Here is an 8,919-nt window from a genome sequence, read left to right as displayed (position 1 = left end):
AACTATCAAATCAAATTGATGTGGAATTAATAGGTCCACAACACTACAAACTTCATTGAAGCATGTGAGTTGTGAACTACTCCCCCAGTCACCTTTCCTTTTTAGTCTAATCAATTTGGTACCAAAATTTAAATGACGAAGAACTTGACGCCAAAATTATCACCCAACCCCACTGATCTAATTTTTCTTTCCATTGTAGTAATTAGATCAAAGACATGTCCTTTCAAGTGAAATAAATTTCGTTTGAATAAAGTCAGTAAAACGTGAATGCCTTGTTAGGTGGTACATTTTATTTTTTTCATTGAAGCCAACTGTTTGACAGACGGTTATCAATACATTGATAAAAATGAATGGAATTTCAAAAAGAAAGGATCGTGGTGGTCCCCGGATTGTTCGATACCAGTATTCCCAACCATTGTTCAATACCGGGATTCCACAAGTCAATCGCAGAGAAGTTATACGCATAGGTATAAGGTGCGCCCTAGCCAATCAATTAAAATGCACCACCAAATTGATTAAGAATCAGTTTTTGTGAGTACGTGGGAGTCTCGGGAGTGAATTGTAAGAGTTATGTGGGGGCAAAATGTTGGAAATATATATATATATATATATATATATATATATAGAATAAAAAATTATTTTATGGTCTTGTGTATTATGTTTTCTAAAATAGAATTGGAATGTGATTATTGATATTTAATGGATTGGGTTGTACTTTTCAATTTGGTTTTCTAATTGAGAATATGATTTTATACCGTTAGATTGTGGTTTTTCAACCTATTTGGTGTGATTTAATTCTAAGTATTGATATCTAAGTTTTCATAATAGAAAGAGAGACTTAGGTACGTTTGTATGATAACCAAAACCTCTCTTCAATTCATGATAAATTTTTGATTTTTACATGCTAATTTTTATTTAAACCCAACAATTGATATCAAAGTCAAGTTAGGATTTGTAGAAATTAAAATAGTAAAGATTGATTTATGATCTATCCATTTGACATTCTCATATATTTTAATATTTTTAACATTACAAGTAAATTCATCATAAATTTTGACATAGAAATTGTAAGAATTATGTGGGGCCAAAATAGCCATTTAGCATTTTTTAGATATTTTAATATTTTTAACATTATAAGTAAATTGACAATAAATCCTGCCATAGGGAATCTTTGCAAATAATAAAAAACAAACCTCAAATTTATTTGTAATTAGATTAAACCTCAAATTTATTTGTAATTAGGCCAAACCTTAGGAGAGGTCATTATAGTTTACCCTACTTTCCTTTGACCGTAAAAATTACCTATTGGATAGCTTGATTATAGGAATTGTATATTTTAATTCAATATTTTGTAAATCTTTTTTATAAATACAAATGGAGGCAACTGCAAAATCACATCAAACTAGTTAATTTATATCTTTACACCAACTTAAATAATGCATGTAACAATCCGCAAATAAGCAGGCTATACCCTGAAGCCCAAAAATTTCTTACACACTAGACAAAAGCCTAAAACCTTATAAAGCAGGTCTCAAAAAACAGGCGCAGCCCACATGTAGAAGTGACCGATGGAGCAACCGAAACTTTTCCAAAACCATAGCGATGCTTCTGGAAATGCTCAAGGTGATAAAAATTGAGCCACCTCTTTTCAACCTGAACGGCATAACCACACACAAAAAAGGGATTAAAAAAGAAAATTTGAATAGTCAGAACCAAATGGTATGTTAGTCAACTGCCTCAAATTTAGCCAGCAACAGAACTGCCACAAACCCATAAACAATTTTTTTTTTTAAAAACCAAAACATATAAATAGAAAACCTAAATATTCGAAAGAAAATTTGTTTAAACAAGCCATAACATTATGAGTTATGATCCAAATGATCCAAAAACGTAGCAGAGCAATTCCAAAACTCTCCCATACCTAGGCAACTAATGAGAACCATTTGACATGCCATGATCCTCCCAACAAATATAGAAACAAAACCAGTAAAGTTAACATAACCAAAAGTAAGCATATGGTCTGTCCGAGCTGTCTCTTGCGCACCTTGTCTGCAAAAGTAGTCACAATACATGTTGGCCGCTCATCCCTGTTCTGGATTCGGAGGGTTGACCTCTGATGTCTCACCATAATAAGTGTTAAGTTTCCGTTGCTTCAATTTCGGTCTTTCCTCAAAATAAGGCACAACTACAGGCTCTTTCCCCTTCGCCTCCAAGCTCAATGGCATTGCAACTGTCGGAACAAGATTTGGTGTTGCAGATAAGAAAGATTGGTCATCCATTGGATCAAAATTAGGGGTTGTAGTAGTAGACATGAAAGATCGGTTCAGATTGACTATATCATCCTTCATTATATCAGCAAAACACTCTTTTCAACTTCATAAGCCTGAAAATTAAATACACACACTGATCAGAATCTTCAGCTTAATTTGCACTAGATGTTTGCAAATGTTTAGAAACTACCGAGCAGCTAGCTGCACCTGGTGAGTTGGATCATCAATACATGTCTTTGGTCATTTTAATGAGTTAGTCATTAATTCTTATAACACATCATTACTATACATATATATAAAGACATTAGAAATGAAGAAACTAAAGATTTAGAAAACTATTAAGGAATGTTGTTTCTACTGTTCATGTCTAGTTATTTAGGAATCAACAATGTAAACTGTGAGCAGTACGCAGCGGAATATTTAGAAAGTTTTGATTATTTTAAAAATAGATTTTGTATTTTTCTAACTTTTTGTATTTTAGCAATTAATATATTAATATCATATAATATAAAGTAAAGCAAAGTAAAGTTAGAGAAGACACTAGGATTTTAACGAGGAAACCCCAGTTGATAAAATACATCAACTGTTTGCGTGAGAAAAACCTCGTGGACTGTGCAATCCAAAGTAAACCGATCCACTATACTTAAAACAAAGTATACTGAACTTTGACTCTGGTTCACACCCTATCGTTGTACCAAACATCAATTGCTGACAATCCTCTGGCTTTACGACTTCCAGTCCAACAGCGACTTGATCTCAGGCTTATGCTTGATCTTTGTAGAAGAGTAGCAGGGAGATCAGACAACACTCCTCGAATGCCCCAACCCTTTCAAAGTGTGATCGCTTTTATTTTTGTTCTTCAACTTCTGGATTTGATGTAAAAGTAGATATGTTTTTGTCTGATCGATGTAGATGCAACTAAATGATCACGATCAAGATTTGAACACCACAACTCTAAACTCACTATGTGTTTATGTGTATGTGTTCTAGAAAGACAAACAGACAATTCTTTAAGAATATTTTAAACAAAAATCTTCTTAAGGCTTTTAAAAATAATAAACTGATAATGCAAGCCGTGAATAAACCTATGTGTATGACAACGTTTATATAGAGTTTTATAATGTCCTAGTCCCTCTGAAAATATGATAAAATTCGTGCATAGGACTTTGAACAATTCTAGACCAATTAGGAGAGAAATTTGAAACAGGAAACTGAACTTTCTATAAGCTGTCAGGACTCTTGAACCGGGTTAGGAATTTGGGAACTGGTTCAAGTATGGCAGAATTAATTCGAAGGCAAAGCTGAAGAGCTTGAACCGGTTCAGGAATATGGGAACTGGTTCAAGTGTGGCAGTGAAAAATAAAAGCACCTTTAAAGATGCTTGAACCGGTTCCAAAAAGCTTGAACCGGTTCAAATCTGCCAGACTTGAATCCTAAGGCTAAAACTTGGTAATAACACTGATTTGGAATTTTCGGAAAATATACCAAGTATGGAACGTGTTCTAACCTTTTTAGATTTCTTCCTAAAGTGTTGTTCTTTCCTTTCTGTGATGATCTCAATTATGACATCTTTGAACAACCTTCCAATTCCATAGTGCCGTCGATCTTGATAACTTTCATTACAAGTAACTTGAATTATAACTCGACTTGGACTTGTTTTGTTTACGATAATTGCCAAATACAAAAAATATCTCACAATCTCCCCCTTAGGCAATTTCGTGACAAAACCCTAAAAACAATTTGAATAATCTATCCAAAGCAGAAAAGTGAATTACAAATTGGTTTAAAGCTAAAACATGGAATATAACTGTTCTCTTCTCTTCTTGGATATATGGCTTGACCTAAATTCCTATTCAATATCAAGCAACAACTATTAGTGAAGTTTAATAAATAAAAATTTATAAAAACTTCCCCTTAAGTAAATATCCAAAAAAAAATTATTCTCCCCCTTAACATCACATTAGTTCTCCCTCTTTTTGTAACAAATTGACAAAGGATAGAGTCAAATAAGAGAAACAAATAAAACAGCCAAACATGTTATTAAAGCATATACCAAGAATATCCAAAAATAATGACCATGTGAATAAGTGTATGATGTCATGATGCATGATAAATAAACACAAAAGACAGCATCATTATCTTCCCAACCACTATGTTAGAAAAATATCATCTTTAATCTTCTCCACTATCCTCCTCAGCCTCCTCATCATCCTCATCCTCATCCCTATCTGAATAGCCATCCTCATCCTTAGCTCTCATAGACAGATCTGGAGGAGCAGGCCTATAAACATCCTCAGTAGGAACCTCTGACTACTATCCTCTCATCTACCGTACCTTAAGTTTGAGATCTCTAAGGTCAGCCATCATCATCTCTTGGTTCCGAAGGATAGTCTACTGATTCTGAAGCAGAAAAGAATACAACCGGTTTGCATTTGCTTTAGAAAAATTTCCTTTGGGAGGAAATAACTGAGTAATCTCTGGAGCTTGTGAAGAACCCTTACCAGCAACTCTCTTAGCCTTTCTAGCATTTTCCCGGACTGATTTTGACTTGTTCAGAGCACTAGTGTCTAACTCAGTCATAATACGCTGATGGTATACTCTTGGAGGAATCAAAATATTCTTCAATTTGTAAACCTCCATGATGATCATAGGAAAAAGTGAAGAATTTCGGCACGAGATTTTCTTGAAGTGAGCCATCATTAATTGCACAATTGATGGTGCAAGTAGATTAGTCTCATTATCAGCAAGAAAATATAGAACTTGCGCTCTCTCGAGAGTAATCTTGTCCTATTTCCCAAAATACCCGAGGTTAGCTATAGCGAACAAATTAAAGAACGCTGCCTTATTTGTCAGAAATCGAGCTGGAATGTAATCATCACTCCTTAAAGAATTTGGAACACAAATCTTTTCTGCAATCACCTGTAATTCACGACCTGAGACTTCTAATGGTAGAACAGACTTCTAATGGTAGAACTTATCCAGTCAGCTGATCTCTAGCAGGAAGGTCCAAGATAGATTGAATAGCTTCTTCATCAACCATATAATCAATACCAAAAATTGATACAATGAAGCAAGTATCCTTAAACTCTTGAATATTGGCATAGAAATAGTGTACCATATCCAGAGAAAGGTAGTTCTTGCCATGCTTGGTAAAAAATAACCATTTGTTGGTTTCAATGTATGTCACAAGCTTTTGTCCAGCAATGTCACAAAGCTTATCTAAATTGACATTCCTATCAGTTTTGATTGGACCATCCTTGTAGTAGTCAATATAAGCATTCCATGCATGTTCATTGTAGAAGTGACTTAGTTCAAATTCAACCTTTCTTGTTGTTGACACAGATAGATACCCAGATGGTACCTCTTGAGAAAACGAGTTAGTTGTTCTAGGAGTTAATGTCCTTCTTCTTGAAACATTTGAACCTTTTTGGGGTTCTTGAATGTCAATGCTTATTCTGGGTCTCTTGGGAGGCTTTGGGTGTGCAATCCCTTTGCCTTTAGCTTCCTTGGAGGGTTTAGGAACCATTTGATTCACACAACTTCTTGTTTTGAAGCTACAAACTCTTTCAGTAATTTTATCAAACACCTTTTGTGCAACGCCAAAGGTGTTTATAGATAAAGCTTGATTTGCTCTTCAATCCTCCCAAAAACTTAACAACAATGCAAACTTATAATCCTGAGCACAATTCGAAGCTTCAACTAACCCAAAAATCAAAACAATTAACCAATCCTCTAAGTTCTTCAAACCTACACTCCAACTTTAATCTCCAACCCATTTTTCAAGTTTAATCTTCAACAACATATAATAGTTCTTCAATCCTCAATGATATGCATGTATGCAAGATATGTTATGGAATGATGAACAAAATATATAGATGATGTATATATGTGGGTATATGAGAGTTATAAGAGATGTGAGGAAGAAGGGGCAAAAATCGCACCTAGAGAAAGAGAGAGCAAAGAGCCTTTACAGTGCGCACAACAGGCCTTAAGTGCCTATGCCCAAAGCCTTGAACCGATTCCCAAACATTGGAACCGATTCCAGACCTACAGTCCACTTTGGTTTTAGGCCAGTGGATAGTTTGAACTGGTTCCCAACTTTTGGAATCGGTTCAAGACCCATAGTTTTGAAACCTTGTGTTCTTTCTGACAAAAAAAAACTTTTTTGAATTACCTAGAAATTATTCTAACGCATCGATGATTAAAAAATCAACACAGAAAAATCTAGAGACCTAAAAATCAAAATCTTTTTGAATTTCTCAATTTTTTGAATTTATTAATTTTTTAAATTAAAACAACAAATTACCAATCATTAAAATCATTCGGGCAACACACGATTCAAAACCCTTTCAGAGAATTTTTAAAAAATATTTTAGAGAACAAATATTTGACTCCACAGACTTTTCAAATAATTTCAAATCTTAGAAAGTAATCACAACATGAAATCAAACTTGCAAATTTTACTGAAAAATTTATAAATTAATCTAGCAAGTTCTTGTGTGTGTGTGAAATCTAATCTAATTCATTTCCAGTTGAATTTCAATAGATCATTGTCTAAACCTTATTGATCGAAAAGTATTAAGATAAAATTATTTTGAGCAATTTTTCTAAGTAAGGTAGTTTTCACATTAAAGAGTAGTCAACAATTCCCCAACTCAACTTATCTCAATTTTTAGCTTCAATTCACAGTCTAATGGGAGTTTTCGATCAAATCTCAATAGGTAGCATTTTCCTTAGCAAAGTATTCAGAAACTTTCAAAAAAATTTTCTTTCTTTTCAAGCTGAATATTTCTCAAAAATATTTTTAAGCTCCTATTATTTTTTTTTTTAATTTTTTTTTTAAGACAATAGCATTTATAACTTTTGTGAACAATAAACCCTAGTCAACAGATCAAAAGATTTTCAACCAAATTTGTCAGAGTTGGACTAGCGCACAAAAGTCTATGAACTTAAGAGATTCAAATCTAAAAATCCCTTAATCAATGCAAATCATCTTTCATTGTATAAATTACAGACCAAGAATTTATTTTTACCCAAATTATCATGTATCTCAATTTGCATTCAAAAATAGATCATAAATACCTTAAAAGAATTTTCACATGTATATCAAGAAGATTATGATCAGAAATTCAAAACACTAACCAAACCCTAACAAGTGATCCATTAGTAACAAAATTTTCTTTTGAGCACAAGCCATGATCACTGAATTTCATAGGACTCAGTTTAAAGGTGAAGTCCTTTCGGAATCTAGTTCCATGGACTTAACAGGCACAAAATTGATTAAATCAGTCTTTTTGATCCACACAGTCTTTATTCTCACTTCCTGAAATTCTCTCTTATTCTTTACCTCTTTCTTAGGCAAATTTTCAACTTTAGAAAACTTAGGTGCCACAAAATTTTATTTATTTATTTATTTATTTATTTAGAAAACACTTTTTTCTTAACTTGAATATTATGAGAATAAGTTTTCGAAGACTTTTCTTTTTCCTTTGAAAGCATGAGTGATACTTATGTCCAGTCGTACCACAGAAAGTGCAATGCAATAGTTTAGACATATAAGACATATCAGAATGCAATGACTCAGGCAAATATGGTTTAGGCAAATCAACAGGTTTAACAAAAATTGTTTTACCTTGACCACTAGATGAACCTTTAACAAATCGTAACCTAGTTTTATCATTTACATTCTTTCACATGTTGATTATCTTATTCAAATTATTTTGACTCATATTGAATCCTTTCAGCTTATCGTTTTCAGATTTCAATTCAATTTCAAGATAATCATTTTTCAAAGGAAGACATTCCTTTAACAAGTTAGCAATACTTACCTTATCCTCAAGAATAATGATCTTCTTCTCAAGTTCAGTGATGACAGAATTGCTTTCAAAAGCTTTCATCTTGTCTTCATCAATCTGTTTCCTTAGATCTTCATTCTCTCCTTTTGTTTGGATAAGTTCCTTTGCTAGCTTATTGATTGCCTGTTTGACTTCCATGGTTTCTTTGACCATCTTCTTCAATCTTTCATCATCATTTTCAGTCTCTTGCACTTGTTCATCATGAACCTGATTGTCTTCATTATCTGAAATATCAGAGTCAGATAAAGTAACGACATGAGGACCTCTTTCAAGAAAAGCGACATAAGAAAAATCATTAGTATCATCATGAGGAGAATCATTATCACTTAAAGCAGAGTTTTCAGATATAGAAACTTTTATTGTTTTTCCTTTATTTCTATTATTTTGTTCTTTCCTAGGACTAGGACAAATATTGGATGTGTGACCTTTGCCACCATAATTCTAGTAAGTGAATTCAGTTTCTTTTGATTTTTCTACTTTCTTTTCATTAAACCTAAAATTGACGTCTTGTCAAAATTTTGAGGATTGGCCATGTAGCCATTCCTTCTCCTCTGTTATCTTTTGCAAGATTTGAGAGAATTGTCTTGACAGAAAAACAAAATCATCATCAGAGTTATCATCCACAGAATTCTCAACCTGTGTTGATTTTAAAGAAAGATTTTTCTCCTTCTGATTTAAATCGAAGTTCTGCATCTCAAAGGTTTTCAATAAACCTACAACCTCATCAACTTTACAGGAAGTTAAATCCCAATGTTCAGTGATGGTTTCAACCCTAATCTAAAATCTTTTAGGTA

The 8,919-nt window shown here is 33.2% G+C and overlaps 1 long non-coding RNA gene across 1 annotated transcript; it reads right to left on the bottom strand.

The window, feature by feature from the left end:
- Positions 1-1,381: 1,381 nt before the first annotated feature.
- Positions 1,382-6,427, bottom strand: LOC132270611 (uncharacterized). The gene is made up of 3 exons (XR_009469550.1): positions 6,212-6,427; positions 2,045-2,383; positions 1,382-1,653 (listed from the first exon to the last, which is right to left on the bottom strand). It is a non-coding gene; the product is annotated as an uncharacterized LOC132270611 (long non-coding RNA).
- Positions 6,428-8,919: the final 2,492 nt, after the last annotated feature.

Source organism: Cornus florida, unplaced genomic scaffold (genome assembly GCF_030987335.1).
Source record: "Cornus florida cultivar Cherokee Brave unplaced genomic scaffold, ASM3098733v1 CherokeeBrave_3.0.0_Hap2_Chr08, whole genome shotgun sequence".
NCBI classification, from domain to species: Eukaryota; Viridiplantae; Streptophyta; class Magnoliopsida; order Cornales; family Cornaceae; genus Cornus; species Cornus florida.
The sequence above is the reverse complement of the archived record's forward strand: the minus strand, read 5'-3'. Positions and strand labels throughout refer to the sequence as shown.